Genomic DNA, 22,909 nt, shown 5'->3' with positions numbered 1-22,909 from the left:
TGTGGTATCAGAATATGATTGATAGGGTCACTCAAGACCCACAAAAATATCCTGATTTTAAGGTAGAGAATATATTCTGTACAAACACATCTAAAGTCCGATAGAGTCCCTTATCCAATATGTCGGAGTGGAAAATAGTTGTACCTACGCCAAATAGGGAAAATATTCTGCATATGTTTCATGATGAAGTTACGGGCGGGTCATTTGGGTTTTTATAAGACTTATCACCGTATTGCCGAATTATATTATTGCCTGGTATGCGGAAGTCTATAAAAAGGTACATTTCTAAATGCATGGTTTGTGCTACTTGTAAACCAAGTAACCTACCACAGGCTGGACTTATGGGTTCCTTCAGGAACATAAATTTTCCTTGGCAGATGATCTCAATGGATCTCATTGGACCTTATCCTCGGAGTTACAAGGGTAATACCTATTGCCTGGTAGTTGTGGATTATTTTCACTAAATTTCCTTTAGTTTGTCCCCTTCGCCAGGCCACAACTCCAGCAATTTTAAAATATTTGGAGGAACAAGTCTTTTTGGTGTATGGTGTTCCTCAAATTGTGTCATGTGACAACGGTCCTCAGTTTGTATCGAAGGCCTTTAAAGATCTTCTAGCTAAATATAAGGTTCAAAAGACCTTTTATAATGCTGCCTACCATCCACAAGCAAATCATACTGAGAGAGTAAATCGCAGTATTGTCACAGCTCTAAGGTCCTATACTTACCCCTGATCACAGAGCTTGGGATCAATATATTCATTTCCATAGCTCAAGCCATAAGGACTTCTGTCCATGAAGTTACCCAGTGCTCTCCAGCATATTGAATTTGGTAGGAATTGTGGCTTTATCAGGTGATTATTTTGGTGTAATTTCAGACAATTCCGAAAATCTTCCTCAAATATCTGAGAAACTTCATCGCTTAGATGATCTCCAGACGTTACCATCATATTTTCGCAGACATTAGGAAAGAAGTTAAAAAACTTCTTACCTAAGGAACCAGCAGCACTATAATTTGAGGAAACGAGATCTGCGATTCTTTGTTGGTGATCGAGTCTTAAAGCGCAATTTTGTCAAATCCAATAAGGGTGATGCCATTTCTGCAAAGTTTTGCCAGAAATATGTCCCATGTACTGTCTCAAGGGTAATATCTCCTTTGATTAATGAATTAAAGGACAATTCGACTAATAAGCGAATTGGTCAATTTCATGTAAAGGATTTACTGCCTGACAACACCATGGACGATGTGGATTCTTCAACTTCATCGGAAGAAGATTAGCTTAACAGGGTTGTTTAAGCTAATATCTTCCTGTGTTTGCCTTTAATTAGTTTTATTATGGGTATAGTATTTTAGTTTAAAATTGTTAATCACCAGATAATGCCTGACCATAGCAATTTTTATCCTTCGGCATGGCTTGATGATTTCTCACGTATTAGTTATTAGGTACCGAATTCTTGTGTAATACCGCTTGTATGAGTTTATTATTATTTTTTTGTATTATAGATTGCATTTGAGTCATTATCGACAAATATTCTCAAATACTAATCCAGCCAGTAGTATTACCAAGTTAATAACCTCCACTTGTACTCTTAGTTTTGTACTCAACCTCTCAGAATAAAAGGGCTGTTGATTATTATATATTAAGATATTTGGATGTGTGGGCTCATACAAGTATTCTTGCTTAATATAGATGGAGCTATGTTACACTACCATATCTTAGATTATGTGTTATATCTTGGATATTTGATTACATACCTATTATTTTTTTTTATTGTTTTTATATCATGTCATTGGATTTGCCATATTGGAAAGAAGTTGTGGTTGTTAATTTGTTATTGGGTTACTTTATTGATATTTGTCACAGGTACCTTAAATACTTTATATTAATTCGGATTCTTACTTCCTCCACAGGATGATTCTGGAATGAATTTGGAATTTTGATTTATAAATGAATTCTTGAGTCCTTCATATTTCTTCTTATGAACTAGTCTGTTAATGCTCAACAGTTGGTGAATACGTGGGTTCGAAGTTCAGCAACTGATCACTGCTATCCGATTTCGTAATCCATGTCTTTCTTGTCAGAGTAGGCAGATGTTTATCCATGATAATATTTCTGGTTGGGAAATGGTGTACAACACTTCCTAACCATTCTTGTGCAATTGTTCCAAATATTCCAGGCACATTTTCACACGATAATAGGGAAGTCTAGTTTGCTTATTTTATGTCTCTTAGTTCATAGTATATTGATGCTTGACTTTCCATAGACGTAGAGTCGTAATGTTAGTGATTAACCCACTGGGACAAATTATTGATTTTCTTTTTAGTAGATTCCCTCTTCTTTCCTTAGGCATTAATTGTTGCTTAGATTCAGGAATATCTCCTGGTTAATCCTATGTATGTTCACATGAAATATACAGTCCTTATGAAAGATTGGGAGCTCGTTCCCCGTCATATTTTGTATTTACCATGGAGTCATAGAACTTATAAGTTCATCCTTTATTTTTACTATTTAGTTTCGATAGGCTCATATTACCGGATGAGGGTAGATCTAGAGCTAATTTAGTTAGTTATTTAGTATTAGTGAGAATTGGTCCATAAATCTTCCTGATCGTTCTTCTTTGGATATGCTCCTATAAATCTGGTGTCCATTGCTAGTCCGATTTTGGATTAAGTGTCCGATTCTTCACTTATTTTGTTTATTTGGTTGTATAGGTTCGTATTACCGGATGTGGGTGTACGTAGACCTAATTTATTTATATGATTTAGTATGGATGTGAATTGGTCCATAAATCTTCCTGGTCGTTCTTCATTGGATATGCTTTTGTGAATCTGTTGTCCATTGATAGTCTGACTTTGGATTGAGTGTCTGATTCCACATTTATTTTGGTTAATGTTGTTTGCATTCCTTTGGTATGTTCACTATTTATATTAGTTGGTATTGGTGAAAATTATTCTATAAATATTCCTAGTTGTTCTTCTCTGGATATGCTATTACGAATCTGGTGTCCATTGCTAGTCCAATTTAGGATTGAGTGTTTGATTCTTCACTTATTATAGTTATTGATTTCATTGGTGACTTTAGTATATGTACTTGCGTTATGGTATGAATTGGCTCTCACCTTTGCCTGGTTGTTCGTCCTTGGATATACTCCTTATAAATCTGATGTCCATGGATAGTTCAACTTTGGATTTACTGCCAATTCGACACTTATTTGTCATTATAAATTATGTCTCATCTTTAGCACTTTTACTAGGACTTCGGGTCATATTCTGCAATTTCCGTTATTTGCTGCAGTGACCATCCTACTTTCCCTTGATTATTAGTGGTGATTATTTGTAATCTTGCGAATCAACGGGGAATGATACACTAAGCACTACTACTCTAGTTTAATATTTTGAAAAAAAAAAAAAAAAAAATTTTTTTAAATAAAATTTTTTTTCTGGTGGTTGAAAGGGAATGTGACGTTCCGCCCCTTATAGAATCGATTATTGATGGGAAGATATTATTTAACTATCCAAAATATTATTTAATTATTTTCAGAATTATTTTCTTTCAATGTTTATTCAAATAGAACTTAAACCCATCTCAGAATTTTTAAATGCTTGATGACGTCACATTTAAAACGTGGCAACATTGGTTTCCCCACTTTGACAGCCAATGCTTAGTAGAGGGGTACGAAGGATTCAGCTGTGAACGTGAGCCTTGGATTGCCATTGTTTCTCGAGTGTTCGGTCTGAATCGTAGTGTGCGGGGTCATTAGACTCAATTATTCACCTCTAATTCTCAGTTCCAAATTGATTAAATATTACAATAAAAGTATAGTGAAGTTATCCAGCAGCAGTGGATTTGAAGAATTTTAGAGCATACTATATCCAATGAGTTCTACCCCGGTAAATACACATTTTATTAAGTATTTTATTCAGCCATTTTGGAAGTCCTTGACATTTGCTAACTAAGTTTCACATAGTCTATTTTCATGGTTTTTATGTTTTATTTTCATGGATCAAACTCATCTAGAGATAATTCAATATTCGTTGTTAATTTGTGCTTCCAGTTGGAAAATAGAGCTAATTTAAACTCCATTTTTTATATTCCTTTCAAGTCTACAGAACTCCTATCTTTTGAACGATGATCAAATAAGTATCCATCGCTTAGTCTTACTATATTTCATCCTTGTATAATATATCTATATACCGGTGTATATATTATAATAAAATATTCTTTCACAGTAATTATATTTTGTATTTCAATTGGAAATTACTTGTGTTATTTGACCAAGGTCATCTGATAGCAACCTGATAAAAGGTCAAGCTGTCTAGTCATTCAAGTTTTTGGACTTAATGACCTATTTCTTCTTATTCCCATAGGAATAAAAACACCTCCTCGTATCTCTTGCTTCTTTTTTTTGACATTGGTAGATTGGTAGTAACACCACACTGTGTTTTTTTTAGCACCTACCATGAAATCTTAAAGCCACCCTACAACAACACCAAGGCCAGACCACACAGAGAGAAACAATCAATAGGCGACCAGCCTGGATTATTTCCACATTTTCTTTTTTTTGAGTACCTCCAGCTGCTTTCCAACAGTTTTGAGTACCTTCAGCTGCTTTCTACCAGTCTTCCTCTCCTGTACCTCCAGCAGGACAGCTGCTAGCGAGAGTTAGCACCCTTGGGTGCTCATTACATCAACTTCAAGATTAGGAAAGAGTGGTTTGTTTGGGAACATTTACTGTGCTCTTATTAAAGACAGACTGGTTTTGTGATATTTAGTACATTTTTTTTTATAGTTCAATTGCACACACATTTTTCCTGCTTTATATTTTTTATAGGTTTTTTTTTCTTTACAACATAATATTTAATTGATAGCGTTCCCCAACACTCTGCAATCTATAAAGGTATAAGTTTCTGAGCTCAGATATTTTCCCTGATAATAGTAGTCGGTACTCTTATCTTGATTATTTTTAGGCTGTGTTCCACTTTTGTATAATTATTTAAACTCATTCCATTATTTTAGTATATGTTTAATTAAATTTTTAAAAATTAACTTCACATATTAGTCAAAATTGTAATTATTAACTTTATTTAACTTGAACTTATTAACTTTACTTAACTTTAACTTATTAACTTTATTTAACTTTAACTTTAATTTATTAAATTCATATGAACTTCTGGATTCTAATCCCTCAGATTAGTTTTTGGTTTCACTTGTTATTATTACTATTATAAACCACGAGTTAGGAAAAGGATCTGTGTATCCACTCGTAGGTTTATTTATTCAATAAGGCTTGTGCCTGTCCCACTCACAGTGAGGTATTTATATGTTATATATAGTATCAGGTAGTATTTAATTAAGGTGTACGTATTATAAACGTACAATTATTATTTGGTGAGGGTTCTACTAACCTAGTTGTAAGTTGTACTTCCTGTATTAGAGGTACCCGTAGTCAGTTTTTCTAACCTTATAAAGAGTATTCTTAGATCATAGTTGTATGATGATTTTGTAATTGACTTTCACTAGTATCACTTTTTCCTGTCATGTTAGAGTTACACACTAGTTACTTGTCCTAACTCAGAGATTGTTAAAAAGATCTAGTAGTTACATTCAATAAATATACATTTATTGTGATTTTTTTTTCTTATTACTCCTTTATTTTTAGTAGTATATTTTATAATTTAATAATCTTTAATAACTTTTCACATACTTGTACTACAAATTTAACATACTCTATAGCAGCGTAGAATACCTGGAAGAGCGTTAACCTAGTTATCCTTCTTCTGGCGCCCAAAAATTCATTCTATTTTCAGTATATTATTATATTTACTCTATCTATTTTCTGAACATTATCTTCATATCTTCTTTTCGAGCCATCATTGTCACTTCCTTTAATCTATTGTCTGGCCAAAAATAGCCGTGCAAATTGGCCGAATCCTTCCTTGAGTGTCAAGTGGCCCTTCTCATACATATTTAGCTAGCCATTCAAGTTATATCTATCTATTAATGATTTCTCATCTCTAGTCCTGTATCAATTCGATATTCTTTGTCTTGGCATCCTTCCATACAAATACTACTACAAAGTTGTATTTTAGTTACTCCAGCTTCTTCAACGGAGAAGCCACACATTTTTGTCCTTTGGCTACATTAAGTAGATCTTCTTCTTTTTACTACTTCTGTTGGAGTTTACCACTCCCTTTTCATTCACTCCAACAGAAAATCATCAGCTAGTTGTTACATTGGCGCCCAACGTGGGGCTTTATTTTTGGTCTGAGACAGTATTCATTTAGGTCAATTCTTCTCTTTTATCTGAAATCTCTTTGTTATTTCCGTTTGGTATCCTATACACATATTGTTACTTATTTATTTTATTTTTAATTTCTGATACATATCAGGTATTCTTAAACGCTGTTTTGATTTTTGTTTATATTTTGGGACCTCATTATAGTATATGTTTGTGCAGCTTACATTCTGGGTTAGATTTTGAATTTTTATTGGGAACTTATATTTAATATTGCTATTAATAATATAATTCATATAACAATTTTATTTCTTCAGTCAATAGTGGTATAGTTGGAGGTACAACTAAGTGTTGATTATTATTATTATTATTATAGATATATATTTTTTCTAGAGTGGTGGTAAGTTACATATAAATAAAAAAAATTTACTTCCAGTATTTAGGTAGTAGGTTACTTGAGTATACAATATTTATTGGATTATTTATCCATTTATTTGATCTTATATATTTATTTGATCTTATTTATTAGATTATATACTGCATTATATATATATTTTTTTTTTTGCTGGCTATTTTGATTTTGTTGGTGTGTTGCTGATATTTTCTCGGTTTATATTATATATATTTTGCGTGCAAACTTTCATATTTTCATATTTTTCATATTTCTGTTCTTTGGACTATTTGTCAATAACTTTGCTCTCATCATGTGTGCTTTTAAAGCTGAACATCTTCTGGTGGATGAATTGGATTATGAATTAAAGATTCGGGACATAATGCCAGAGGAGTCGACAACTGTCGATAAAAAACGCAATCTTTTGAGAGGTGCTTTGAAACAAGAAGCTGGCAATAGAAGTTTTCTCCAAATTTCAGCTGTATCCCTTCCTTTTGAGGAACAACAAAAAGGAATCACTGAAACATTGGACAGCTTGTCTAAAAAAATCGAAAAGTTTAGGGGAACTGTAAAGGATACAGAGTATGCGCGATTAACATCTCGTCTAGGCCATATTTCTGCCCGTGTACACTTGCTACACTGTCCTTCTGAAGAACAGGAACCGTTCAAGAGGTCTGTTTCTCTTAAAATATTAACACTAGAGGGTGAACTTGATTCTAGAGTTAACCCCATTGCTACCTCTACTCCTAATGCTTCAGTCAATGTACCTAGCTTTACGTACTCCAAACCTGTTCAAGTACACAAATGGGGTATTTCATTTTCAGGTGAAAAACAGCACACTGATGTGATGTCATTTTTAGAAAGGGTTGAATGTCTTCGAATATCTAGAGGTGTTTCTGAAGAGGATTTGTTTGCTGCTTCTGCTGAGTTGTTCACCGGGACCGCTTTTACATGGTTTATGAATAACAGGGGTAATTTTTCTTGTTGGTCTGATCTGATTAAAAAGTTGAAGTCGGATTTTCTTCCGTATTCATTCCAGGATGATTTATTAGATCAAATTAAGAATCATAAGCAGAAACCTGGGGAATCTGTTACTATGTTTATTAATACTATATTAGGTATGTGTAGTCGTTTAGACACTCCTTTGTCAGATTTAGCTAAAATTAAAATCATCCTTAAATGTCTATTGCCCTTTTATCATCAACAATTAGCTCTTATGGACATTCAGAACATTGATGACCTTACTATAAAATGCAAACGTTTGGAGGAAACGTTATCCTGGTCTTCTCAACCTCCATCCACATCTCGATCCTCTTCTAACTCTTCTTCTCAGCCAACTTCCTTTAGGCAACGTTCTTGGCTAAATAAGGGTCATGAACATAATGTTTCGGTTGTTAGTTCTCTTGTCTGCTGGAATTGTGATCAGCCTGGTCACCCATTTTACAATTGTGGGATTCCTCAAAATCGTATTTTCTGCCATGGTTGTGGCCGAGAGAACACCCTTAAAAGAAACTGTTCTAAGTGTTCGGGAAACGACACGTCGGAGGTCCGTCCCCTGAACGTTTCTCCGTCCAACATCCAATCAGGGAATCAAACCCCATCGTCAAACGAAACTACAGGACCAAGCACATCCAGCAACCCAAACCCATCTTCACGAAAAGGGAAAGGGGTGTCGTTCAAGAAAGCAGCACACACCACAAAACAAAATTAAACCAGAAATTTATTTCTATAGATAATACGTTAGATTCGCTTGATTCAAATGATCACAGATGGTCATTTACAAACGCTTCTTTGATTGGTAGTGTTCAACGTAACAATAATAATTGTGATAGTAATGTGGTTCCATTATCTATATTAGATTCTAGTTTTGTTAATGATGATGATACGTCTGGGTTAGTTCCATATAACGGTTGTAGACAACCAAATACTTTAGATCTAGATATTAATTCGTTATTAGTTAGGAAACAAAATGATAATAGGCCATATCTTCCTATTCAAATTTTAGGACAATCGTGTTTAGCTTTGTTAGATAGTGGCTCTAATATTTCATTGATAGGGGCACATTCGTTAAATTTATTGAAAAATTCTAGTATTCCCATTATGCCCATTTCATCTTTGCAAGTATCTACTGCAGATGGTACAGTTCAGTCCATTACGGGCAAACTCCAAATTAAAATCACAGTGGCAGATTTATGTAGGGAAATTACATTTTATGTTATTCCTTCCGTGCAGAATTCTATAATTTTAGGTATGGACTTTTTCAATGCTTTCAATAGTACCTTAAGTTGTTCTGATTTTTCTTTTTCCATATCTGAATTTAATTTATCTACCCTTAGTGCTATTCACGATTTTGCTAGTTTATCAAGCTCTGAACAAAGGCAATTAGAGAGTATGATCTCTAAATTTACTACTCTTTCTTCAAAAGACAAACTAGGTCGTACGTCGTTAATCTCTCACACTATCGAAGTGGGAAATCCCACTCCTTTCAGATTATATCAGTACCCCATACCTCAAGCCTGGCAGGCAGATTTAGAAAAGGAAGTAGATTCGATGCTTGCTTTAAATATCATAGAACCTTCAACATCGTCCTACTGTTCTCCGCTCTGGTTAACGAAGAAGAAGGATGGATCCTTCAGGATCTGCTTTGACGGTCGAAAACTAAACAGTATCACAACTAACAGGGATGCTTATCCTATCCCCAGAATAGATGTGATTTTGAGCAAACTTCAGAATGCCAAATACATCTCTTCTATTGATTTGTCTAAGGCCTTCCTACAGATCCCACTGAGTGAAGAGAGCAAGAAGTATACTGCTTTTGCTGTCAGTGGTAAAGGATTATTCCAGTTTGTCACCATGCCTTTCGGTCTTGTTTCTGCTCCTCAGACAATGTGTCGTCTGATGGATTTAGTCATTGGTCCACCGTTAGAGCCCTATGTTTTCTATTATTTAGACGATATTTTGGTTGTCACTCCTGATTTTTCCCTTCATATGGAAATTTTAGATAAGTTATTTTTACGTCTTAAGGAAGCTAATCTAACGGTCAATCTGGATAAATGTCAGTTTTGTCGCCCTAGTCTTAAGTTCTTGGGTTATGTTGTGGATAACCAGGGGCTGAGGACTGATCCTGAGAAAATAGTTGCTATCAAAAATTTTCCTATACCAAAGACCACCACCCAAGTCCGTAGGATATTGGGAATGTGTGGCTATTATCGGCGATTTGTACCGTCCTACTCTACTTTGTTGTCACCTCTTACTGATCTTTTGAAGAACAGGAAAAAGGGACAGACCATTACTTGGACTCCTGAGGCTGACGAAGCTTTTAGGCGCGTTAAAGATGCTTTAACGAGCGCTCCGGTTATGATGTCACCTAATTTTGATGAGCATTTTTATCTAATGACAGATTGCTCTAATACAGCTTCTGGAGGCGTATTATTTCAGTTGAAAGATGGCTCCGAACACCCCATAGCGTACACTAGTAAGAAGTTGAACAAGGCCCAGAAAAACTATTCAACTACGGAGAAAGAACTCTTAGCTATCATCCATGGGTTAGAAGCTTTTCGTTATTATCTGGAAGGTCGTAATTTCACTATAATTACTGATCATAGTTCCTTAGTATGGCTTCATAGTATGAAAAACCCTTCACAGAGGCTTTCTCGATGGATATGCAAACTGGCTGCCTATTCATATAAGATTGTCCATAGAAAGGCAAACGGGGTAGTGGTCGCAGATGCTCTTTCACGTGTCCATGATATTAATGTCCTAGATCTGTCCTCTTTAAGTCCTGATATGTGGTATCAGAATATGATTGATAGGGTCACTCAAGACCCACAAAAATATCCTGATTTTAAGGTAGAGAATAATATTCTGTACAAACACATCTTAAGTCCGATAGAGTCCTTATCCAATATGTCGGAGTGGAAAATAGTTGTACCTACGCCAAATAGGGAAAATATTCTGCATATGTTTCATGATGAAGTTACGGCGGGTCATTTTGGTTTTTATAAGACTTATCACCGTATTGCCGAATTATATTATTGGCCTGGTATGCGGAAGTCTATAAAAAGGTACATTTCTAAATGCATGGTTTGTGCTACTTGTAAACCAAGTAACCTACCACAGGCTGGACTTATGGGTTCCTTCAGGAACATAAATTTTCCTTGGCAGATGATCTCAATGGATCTCATTGGACCTTATCCTCGGAGTTACAAGGGTAATACCTATTGCCTGGTAGTTGTGGATTATTTCACTAAATTTCCTTTAGTTTGTCCCCTTCGCCAGGCCACAACTCCAGCAATTTTAAAATATTTGGAGGAACAAGTCTTTTTGGTGTATGGTGTTCCTCAAATTGTGTCATGTGACAACGGTCCTCAGTTTGTATCGAAGGCCTTTAAAGATCTTCTAGCTAAATATAAGGTTCAAAAGACCTTTTATAATGCTGCCTACCATCCACAAGCAAATCATACTGAGAGAGTAAATCGCAGTATTGTCACAGCTCTAAGGTCCTATACTTACCCTGATCACAGAGCTTGGGATCAATATATTCATTCCATAGCTCAAGCCATAAGGACTTCTGTCCATGAAGTTACCCAGTGCTCTCCAGCATATTTGAATTTTGGTAGGAATGTGGCTTTATCAGGTGATTATTTTGGTGTAATTTCAGACAATTCCGAAAATCTTCCTCAAATATCTGAGAAACTTCATCGCTTAGATGATCTCCAGACGTTACCTCATATTTTCGCAGACATTAGGAAGAAGTTAAAAACTTCTTACCTAAGGAACCAGCAGCACTATAATTTGAGGAAACGAGATCTGCGATTCTTTGTTGGTGATCGAGTCTTAAAGCGCAATTTTGTCAAATCCAATAAGGGTGATGCCATTTCTGCAAAGTTTTGCCAGAAATATGTCCCATGTACTGTCTCAAGGGTAATATCTCCTTTGATTTATGAATTAAAGGACAATTCGACTAATAAGCGAATTGGTCAATTTCATGTAAAGGATTTACTGCCTGACAACACCATGGACGATGTGGATTCTTCAACTTCATCGGAAGAAGATTAGCTTAACAGGGTTGTTTAAGCTAATATCTTCCTGTGTTTGCCTTTAATTAGTTTTATTATGGTATAGTATTTTAGTTTAAATTGTTAATCACCAGATAATGCCTGACCATAGCAATTTTTATCCTTCGGCATGGCTTGATGATTTCTCACGTATTAGTTATTAGGTACCGAATTCTTGTGTAATACCGCTTGTATGAGTTTATTATTATTTTTTTTGTATTATAGATTGCATTTGAGTCATTATCGACAAATATTCTCAAATACTAATCCAGCCAGTAGTATTACCAAGTTAATAACCTCCACTTGTACTCTTAGTTTTGTACTCAACCTCTCAGAATAAAAGGGCTGTTGATTATTATATATTAAGATATTTGGATGTGTGGGCTCATACAAGTATTCTTGCTTAATATAGATGGAGCTATGTTACACTACCATATCTTAGATTATGTGTTATATCTTGGATATTTGATTACATACCTATTATTTTTTTTTATTGTTTTTATATCATGTCATTGGATTTGCCATATTGGAAAGAAGTTGTGGTTGTTAATTTGTTATTGGGTTACTTTATTGATATTTGTCACAGGTACCTTAAATACTTTATATTAATTCGGATTCTTACTTCCTCCACAGGATGATTCTGGAATGAATTTGGAATTTTGATTTATAAATGAATTCTTGAGTCCTTCATATTTCTTCTTATGAACTAGTCTGTTAATGCTCAAAGTTGGTGAATACGTGGGTTCGAAGTTCAGCAACTGATCACTGCTATCCGATTTCGTAATCCATGTCTTTCTTGTCAGAGTAGGCAGATGTTTATCCATGATAATATTTCTGGTTGGGAAATGGTGTACAACACTTCCTAACCATTCTTGTGCAATTGTTCCAAATATTCCAGGCACATTTTCACACGATAATAGGGAAGTCTAGTTTGCTTATTTTATGTCTCTTAGTTCATAGTATATTGATGCTTGACTTTCCATAGACGTAGAGTCGTAATGTTAGTGATTAACCCACTGGGACAAATTATTGATTTTCTTTTTAGTAGATTCCCTCTTCTTTCCTTAGGCATTAATTGTTGCTTAGATTCAGGAATATCTCCTGGATAATCCTATGTATGTTCACATGAATATACAGTCTTATGAAAGATTGGGAGCTCGTTCCCGTCATATTTTGTATTTACCATGGAGTCATAGAACTTATAAGTTCATCCTTTATTTTTACTATTTAGTTTCGATAGGCTCATATTACCGGATGAGGGTAGATCTAGAGCTAATTTAGTTAGTTATTTAGTATTAGTGAGAATTGGTCCATAAATCTTCCTGATCGTTCTTCTTTGGATATGCTCCTATAAATCTGGTGTCCATTGCTAGTCCGATTTTGGATTAAGTGTCCGATTCTTCACTTATTTTGTTTATTTGGTTGTATAGGTTCGTATTACCGGATGTGGGTGTACGTAGACCTAATTTATTTATATGATTTAGTATGGATGTGAATTGGTCCATAAATCTTCCTGGTCGTTCTTCATTGGATATGCTTTTGTGAATCTGTTGTCCATTGATAGTCTGACTTTGGATTGAGTGTCTGATTCCACATTTATTTTGGTTAATGTGTTTGCATTCCTTTGGTATGTTCACTATTTATATTAGTTGGTATTGGTGAAAATTATTCTATAAATATTCCTAGTTGTTCTTCTCTGGATATGCTATTACGAATCTGGTGTCCATTGCTAGTCCAATTTAGGATTGAGTGTTTGATTCTTCACTTATTATAGTTATTGATTTCATTGGTGACTTTAGTATATGTACTTGCGTTATGGTATGAATTGGCTCTCACCTTTGCCTGGTTGTTCGTCCTTGGATATACTCCTTATAAATCTGATGTCCATGGATAGTTCAACTTTGGATTTACTGCCAATTCGACACTTATTTGTCATTATAAATTATGTCTCATCTTTAGCACTTTTACTAGGACTTCGGGTCATATTCTGCAATTTCCGTTATTTGCTGCAGTGACCATCCTACTTTCCCTTGATTATTAGTGGTGATTATTTGTAATCTTGCGAATCAACGGGGAATGATACACTAAGCACTACTACTCTAGTTTAATATTTTGAAAAAAAAAAAAAAAAAAATTTTTTTAAATAAAATTTTTTTTCTGGTGGTTGAAAGGGAATGTGACGTTCCGCCCCTTATAGAATCGATTATTGATGGGAAGATATTATTTAACTATCCAAAATATTATTTAATTATTTTCAGAATTATTTTCTTTCAATGTTTATTCAAATAGAACTTAAACCCATCTCAGAATTTTTAAATGCTTGATGACGTCACATTTAAAACGTGGCAACATTGGTTTCCCCACTTTGACAGCCAATGCTTAGTAGAGGGGTACGAAGGATTCAGCTGTGAACGTGAGCCTTGGATTGCCATTGTTTCTCGAGTGTTCGGTCTGAATCGTAGTGTGCGGGGTCATTAGACTCAATTATTCACCTCTAATTCTCAGTTCCAAATTGATTAAATATTACAATAAAAGTATAGTGAAGTTATCCAGCAGCAGTGGATTTGAAGAATTTTAGAGCATACTATATCCAATGAGTTCTACCCCGGTAAATACACATTTTATTAAGTATTTTATTCAGCCATTTTGGAAGTCCTTGACATTTGCTAACTAAGTTTCACATAGTCTATTTTCATGGTTTTTATGTTTTATTTTCATGGATCAAACTCATCTAGAGATAATTCAATATTCGTTGTTAATTTGTGCTTCCAGTTGGAAAATAGAGCTAATTTAAACTCCATTTTTTATATTCCTTTCAAGTCTACAGAACTCCTATCTTTTGAACGATGATCAAATAAGTATCCATCGCTTAGTCTTACTATATTTCATCCTTGTATAATATATCTATATACCGGTGTATATATTATAATAAAATATTCTTTCACAGTAATTATATTTTGTATTTCAATTGGAAATTACTTGTGTTATTTGACCAAGGTCATCTGATAGCAACCTGATAAAAGGTCAAGCTGTCTAGTCATTCAAGTTTTTGGACTTAATGACCTATTTCTTCTTATTCCCATAGGAATAAAAACACCTCCTCGTATCTCTTGCTTCTTTTTTTTGACATTGGTAGATTGGTAGTAACACCACACTGTGTTTTTTTTAGCACCTACCATGAAATCTTAAAGCCACCCTACAACAACACCAAGGCCAGACCACACAGAGAGAAACAATCAATAGGCGACCAGCCTGGATTATTTCCACATTTTCTTTTTTTTGAGTACCTCCAGCTGCTTTCCAACAGTTTTGAGTACCTTCAGCTGCTTTCTACCAGTCTTCCTCTCCTGTACCTCCAGCAGGACAGCTGCTAGCGAGAGTTAGCACCCTTGGGTGCTCATTACATCAACTTCAAGATTAGGAAAGAGTGGTTTGTTTGGGAACATTTACTGTGCTCTTATTAAAGACAGACTGGTTTTGTGATATTTAGTACATTTTTTTTTATAGTTCAATTGCACACACATTTTTCCTGCTTTATATTTTTTATAGGTTTTTTTTTCTTTACAACATAATATTTAATTGATAGCGTTCCCCAACACTCTGCAATCTATAAAGGTATAAGTTTCTGAGCTCAGATATTTTCCCTGATAATAGTAGTCGGTACTCTTATCTTGATTATTTTTAGGCTGTGTTCCACTTTTGTATAATTATTTAAACTCATTCCATTATTTTAGTATATGTTTAATTAAATTTTTAAAAATTAACTTCACATATTAGTCAAAATTGTAATTATTAACTTTATTTAACTTGAACTTATTAACTTTACTTAACTTTAACTTATTAACTTTATTTAACTTTAACTTTAATTTATTAAATTCATATGAACTTCTGGATTCTAATCCCTCAGATTAGTTTTTGGTTTCACTTGTTATTATTACTATTATAAACCACGAGTTAGGAAAAGGATCTGTGTATCCACTCGTAGGTTTATTTATTCAATAAGGCTTGTGCCTGTCCCACTCACAGTGAGGTATTTATATGTTATATATAGTATCAGGTAGTATTTAATTAAGGTGTACGTATTATAAACGTACAATTATTATTTGGTGAGGGTTCTACTAACCTAGTTGTAAGTTGTACTTCCTGTATTAGAGGTACCCGTAGTCAGTTTTTCTAACCTTATAAAGAGTATTCTTAGATCATAGTTGTATGATGATTTTGTAATTGACTTTCACTAGTATCACTTTTTCCTGTCATGTTAGAGTTACACACTAGTTACTTGTCCTAACTCAGAGATTGTTAAAAAGATCTAGTAGTTACATTCAATAAATATACATTTATTGTGATTTTTTTTTCTTATTACTCCTTTATTTTTAGTAGTATATTTTATAATTTAATAATCTTTAATAACTTTTCACATACTTGTACTACAAATTTAACATACTCTATAGCAGCGTAGAATACCTGGAAGAGCGTTAACCTAGTTATCCTTCTTCTGGAGCCCAAAAATTCATTCTATTTTCAGTATATTATTATATTTACTCTATCTATTTTCTGAACATTATCTTCATATCTTCTTTTCGAGCCATCATTGTCACTTCCTTTAATCTATTGTCTGGCCAAAAATAGCCGTGCAAATTGGCCGAATCCTTCCTTGAGTGTCAAGTGGCCCTTCTCATACATATTTAGCTAGCCATTCAAGTTATATCTATCTATTAATGATTTCTCATCTCTAGTCCTGTATCAATTCGATATTCTTTGTCTTGGCATCCTTCCATACAAATACTACTACAAAGTTGTATTTTAGTTACTCCAGCTTCTTCAACGGAGAAGCCACACATTTTTGTCCTTTGGCTACATTAAGTAGATCTTCTTCTTTTTACTACTTCTGTTGGAGTTTACCACTCCCTTTTCATTCACTCCAACAGAAAATCATCAGCTAGTTGTTACACTGGTTTGACAATGTTGACAATGTTTGATGGCGAACGGAAATTGATAATGCCAGTCATCTTGTCAAACCAGTGGAGTTGCGCCCTAGCTTTCTTTATTATTGTATTTATTTAGGCCCGGTTTTTCAGTTAGCCGTTAAAATTTTGGTTAGCTAACCTAGTTTAAATTTTAAACCAATATTTTAACCCTCATAGGCCCAGTTTTTCAGTGACTGGTTAATATTTTGGTTAGCTAACCTAGTTTAAATTTTAACCAATATTTTAACCCTCCTAGCGTTTTTCAGTGCTTTAAACTAGATTAAAAAAATCTCGGTTAGCCAACCACTTTTTTATGTTGGCTGCAGTAATTGTACCTACTTGCGCATGTGCAATTCGAGAAATTATGATAAATTTGACAGAATAATAAAAACAATTTCATAACCAAATTAAAAAAATTATTTAAATCTTCATTTGATTCTTAATATTTATCTTCCTCGGTTTTATAACATAAGAGACTATTTACAATAGGGATGTTCACAAAAAATTAAAAAGTCATTTCAAACATGTAAAACGATTAAGAAACACCCTAGGAATAATTGTCCAAAATTTCAACAAAATTGAAAAAGCCTTTCTATAAAAAATCTTTATTAGAAATCTAGCATTATTTTAAATTTCAAGAACGCTTCTCTATTGGCCTGACGTCACTAGTTGCATACCCCAAGCGCGCGCCATTCTCATAGTGTTACTGTTTACCTGTTTGACGTTTCAGGTCATTTTATTTTGTTCTCTTCTTTTTTTATCAGGGTTAAAGTGGAGTTTTATAGTGAATTTGTTTAGTTTAAACTGGATAGACTGTTTGTAAAGACATATTTTGGGTTTTACAAAAATAAACAAATAAAAGGGAAGAAGGTTTTCAGAAAGCCGATTCGTATAAACTACCGACTGTAGTGTAGATGTAACAATGGTGTATGATTTATTGGCATCTTGTAAAAAAATAAATCTACCACAGCTTTACTGAGTGTATATTCCATATAATTTTCCATGTCTTCTTTAAGCTAAAAAAATAAATGCTTAATACTCCAAAAAAAAATAGAGAAAGTTGTATGCATGCATTGTACGCATGCATATTGTATATATACATTGGCTGGTTATTACTTTACCTTGGTTAGGTGTATTAAAAATATTTTTATTCTTCTTCATGTGCCTTGTGCGTTGTGGACGTTGGCTATCATCATGGCAATTTTAATTTCATTTGAGGCGTTTTGTGAATAACTCGATCGATTTTTGTCCAAATCATTGGCGTAAGTTTTTAAGTCATGAGTGTCTTTTCTTCCGGGTCCGCGTTTGCTCTCTATTTTACCTTGCGTTATCAGTTGGAGTATACGATATTTATCATGCCTCATGATTTGACCGAAATATTTAAGATTTCGTTTCTTAATTGTAAAAGACATTTCTTTTTCTTTTCCCATTCGACGCAATACCTGTACGTTGGTGTGGGTCGCCCAGGATATTTTGAGGATACGTGGGTACACCCACATCTCGAATGCCTCTAGCTTTTTCATTAATGTTTCCATTATTGTCCAGGTCTCTGCGCCATATAGCAAGACCGGAAATAATAACATTTTAGCAGCCGCACTTTTAGTGGGAGAGATATTATGTCGCAATGGGTGAAAATATTTCTCATGCATGTTGTTAAATGTTGCTATGTCCTTTTCAACTCTAGATCTTATTTCGGTTGTTTCGTATTTCGAGTTGACAACTGTTCCAAGGTAAAAAATATTTTTGAACTTGGGTATTATACATTTTCATTTCAACCAATCTTTTCACTAAATTATTAATGATTTTAATATAATATAAAGTCATACCTACATCCACATGTAGTTATTTCAAGGTTTACTTTTACTGTATGTATTATTAGAATCCCGTTTTTAGGAATATCCCAGTTTAAGGAATACAAATTTGAGGTCCCGAAACTTTTTCATTTACTCTTTAAGGGGGTAGGTGCAAAATCTTGGTCCAATGCTATTTAAATTCATTCATTTTTTTCGAATCCTGAGAAAACTAATAAGTATTTTTGAAAAATGTAAATGCAGAAAGAACAATTACATTATTACCAAGGGCCGAAAGTCTCTGGAAAACTTCTATAATGTTTATTTTATTAAGTTAGTTCTTTAAGTTAGTTATTTTAAGTTCTAGCTGCAACAAACCATTCCTTTTTCTGTTTTAAATTGGCTGGAACGGTAATAAAAATCTTGTCAGAACTGTTTTTTGATGTAGTTACACACCCAGGAACAAAACACCACTTATTTGGCTTTATTTTTAAGAATTAAATACGTAAAAAACTGCGCACATTAAAATACACTTCGTAAATAAGTATACAAAACTAGTCGTCCATCAAAGACGTTACGACTGCTGACGTCACAGAGCGTAGCCTCGATGCAGGGTACCGTTTTTCTAGCCTCCAAGAAAATCAACATTATGAACTCATTTATCTTAAAAAATATACATTTTTAAACAGTTTTATGGTTGTTAAGTTTTTATATACCTTGTAATCTATTGAATTTAACTATATTTAAAAATTAGTGAACATCCCTATTACGGGGACGATTTAGACTTTTTTTGTCGATTTCGCTTGTCAACGGTGGTATCGCTATTAGGAACAGATTGACCAGGAAATAAGAAGTTCAACTGTTTGGTAAATAATTATTTTGCTGTAGAGATAATTATATAATTATCTTTTTGAAATATTACTAATCGAAATCATGCATTAAATCCTGTTACAGTAGGTATGTGTAAACATAACTGTTACAGTTATGATATCTTTAAATAATATATTTCCTTATAATTCCTTTCTATATAATAACGATATAATAATAATATGTAATAATTTCCTTATAATAACGGGGTAAAAAAATAAAATATATCCAGCGATAAAAACAAAATAACAAATGGAATAGTGGAATAGGTACCTATCTAGTACTAGTACATAGGGTATTAGAGGGTGTTGGGTACGCTTATAATGGGGATGGCGGTTTTTGACAAAACACCGGTTTTCGGTTATACCGGATTTTTTTGCTTACGGTTTAACCTGGCGGTTATAACCGGCCAAAAAAACCGGTTTTTGGAAAAACCGGTTTTTGGTTTTTTTAATCCAATAGGTTACAAAGTTACATTTACAATACACTTTAGTTTGCGATACTCCATTCGACTCAATATCAATATGATCAAAATTAGTACTATCGAAAGAACGTGTCTTACTTTTAACACGTTTGTATATTTGTAGAATAGGTACATTTTAACTCATTTAATACTTCCTGTATGAGTGTATCGTTTTGAAAACGTAGAGAAATTCTTGGAGATTCGTATTCGTAATCAGTAATTCGATATTCATAGTCAGAGAATTATTTTTGGTAATCAGAAAAAGTCATTCACCCACTTTCAATGTCAAGAGTTAAGTGTGAAAAATAGATGATGTTTGCGTCTAACTCAACCAGATCACTTCTTATGTAAATATTATGATTACAGATACCTTTTCAAGGAAATATTATAATAAAACTTAATAATTGTTTCTGGCTGATGTGAGATTACACTTTCAGTTTTCTTCGGTATTTTGTAAAATAAAATAAAATTTGAAATATGGTTTTGTTTGGAATAATTACTTGAGAATAATAATTATGATTGGGATCCAAAATAATACCTAACCTAATCCTAATCACCGTAAAAACCTAATAATCGGTTTTTACTTTAAAAAGAAAAAACCGGTTATAACCGGGACAAAAAAACAACCGATAAAACCGGTTATTGCGAAGTAAAAAAACCGGTTTTAGGTTTAAACCGGTAGGTTTTTCCCATCCCTAGCTTATAATCTAAACAAAAATACAGATGCAAATAGTACAATATTAAATAATGTCGGGAGCCAACAGGTATTCACGGCGTCAGAACAACCTACCCAAATCTGTTAAAAATATTTAATTAAAAATAAACTTTTTTATCTGTCAGGTAAGGTTGAAAATTGGTTGAAGAAATTTGACAGGTTTAAGTACACGAGTAAATAGTACTTTTAGGAAGGAATTGGTTAGATGAATTAGAAAGAACAACCTTGTGATTATTTAAAAAAATCATTTACTAACGAATTATTACAGGATGCACATACTACAACTACTGCAGTCAATGAGTGTAAAAACAGGATATTACCTCCGAATTCTATCCTACTGCATGGATTTTAATGACATTTTGGGAATAGCCTCTACTTATCTCCTAATTTAAAGTCTACCCTATAAACTATGGCGCTTTTTATCTTGGGGGTGGTATTCTTGGGAATAAAAAATTTTTTGGTCAAAATAACTACGGAAGTGACTAGAGAACCTAATTCTAAGCAAAAAGTGTTCGATAATTCTTTTTGAAAACTCAATACTTTTTGAGTTATTCGTGGTTGAAAATTGGCCATTTTCATTAAAAAATGTCACCTTTTCGGACGGTTTTTTGTGAATACCTTAAAAATTATGCATCTAACGAAAAAAAACTATATAAAACTTTTTTGTAGTTTATGAAAAATCAAAGAGGTTCGTTTCTTCATAGATCTTCTAGTTATAATACAAAAAGAGATATGGTAGGTGAAAAGAGATTTTTTTGGTGCATGCTGAAATCGATGTGTTTAACGTAAAATAATAGAGAAAATGGTCGATTTTAAGGGTATAATGCTATTAATATCTTTTATAGTGCTTGAAAAGACCTTTAAAGCGAGCACTGTTAAATGTTTATTACATTCAAGCTAAGCGGGATATCGTGCAAAAAAAATTGAAATGGATGATTTATTTTAAGATAAAATGCGAAGTATATTTAACCCCTCATCCGCTAGAACTTAAATCCATCGTTTTCCTTCTACAATAACTTTTACTATATTGTTATTTCTATGCACAAAAAGTTGGATGGGTTTAAAAGTTATGGTTTAAAAAAAATAAAATCAAATTATATAAGGTATTTTTAAAGTTTCTTAAAAATCTTCCTTTTTCTTCATGTAACTCGAAAATTATAAACAGATACAGTAATGAAAGACAAAACAAAATTTTTATCTGAAAAGACCCTACATTTTTGTACTGTATCTCGGATATCTTCGGAATCATTGTATGTCTTCAAACGAAATGAAAAGATTGCTGCCCGTCCGTTGGATGGACAGCCGGGCGGTCGGCAATCTATAAATCGCGCTTAGGTGCTAATGTAATTTTTCATTAATCGTTTTAAAGCATATTTTATGTTGAAACAAAGTAAAGGCCCGCTCTTTGGCGCACGGCGCCCTCAACATCCCGACGCCCGTGTGCAAAGCACACCCTGCACAATAGGTAAAGCCGCCTCTGCTTCTGTCAGGCAATTCTCAAAATAAACAAATTCGACTCTGATTCATTCACTGCACCTATGCGCAAGCGTAACCAAAAAATTCGGAGTTAAACCATCTAACGAGGATCGGTTAAAATCTTGGTTAACTTAAACGAGTTTAAACTCTAACCTAGTACTGAAAAACTGATTAACCATGAATATTTCGGTGACCGAAAAATAAATAGGTTAACCCAGCACTGAAAAAACGGCCCTTAGTGCTTTAAATCAAGTTAAGAAAATCTCGGTTAGCTAACCACTTTTTTCTTCTGTTTGCAGCAGTAACTGTACGTGCGCATGTGCAATTCGAGAAATAATGATCAATTTGACAGAAAAATAAATAAAAGACAATTTCATAACCAAATTAAAAAAAAATGATTAATGCAATGCAATATCAAATTCGGAATCTTTGTTTAGTTCATAACGTCTACCTCGGTTTCATAACAGAAGAGAATTAGAATTACTGGGACGATTTAGACTTTTTTTTCCGATTTTGTTTGTCAAAGACCACGGTCTTATCACTATTTGAACAGATTGACCAGGAAATTAGAAGTCAGACTCTTTGGTAAATAATTAAGTATTTTGCTGTGTAGACAAATATAAAATAATCTTTTTAAAATATTACTAGAAATCATGCATTAAATCCTGTTACAGTAAGTGTAAACATAGGTACCTGTTACAGTTATATTTAAATATATTTTCTTATAATTCCTTCCTATATAATAACGATAATATATAATTTAAAATTTCAATAATATAATTTCCTTATAATAATAAGGAGGTATTAGAATACTTCCCGCGATGAAAGACAATAACATAACCCAATAAACCCAACTAATCCCTTCTGTCGCGCAGGTACTCAAAAAAATAAACATGATACATGATGCATTCACTGCACCAATGCGCAAACGTAACCGCAAAATTCGGAG

Source organism: Diabrotica virgifera, chromosome 5, assembly GCF_917563875.1.
Source record: "Diabrotica virgifera virgifera chromosome 5, PGI_DIABVI_V3a".
In the NCBI taxonomy this organism is placed as follows: domain Eukaryota; kingdom Metazoa; phylum Arthropoda; class Insecta; order Coleoptera; family Chrysomelidae; genus Diabrotica; species Diabrotica virgifera.
The sequence above is the reverse complement of the archived record's forward strand: the minus strand, read 5'-3'. Positions refer to the sequence as shown.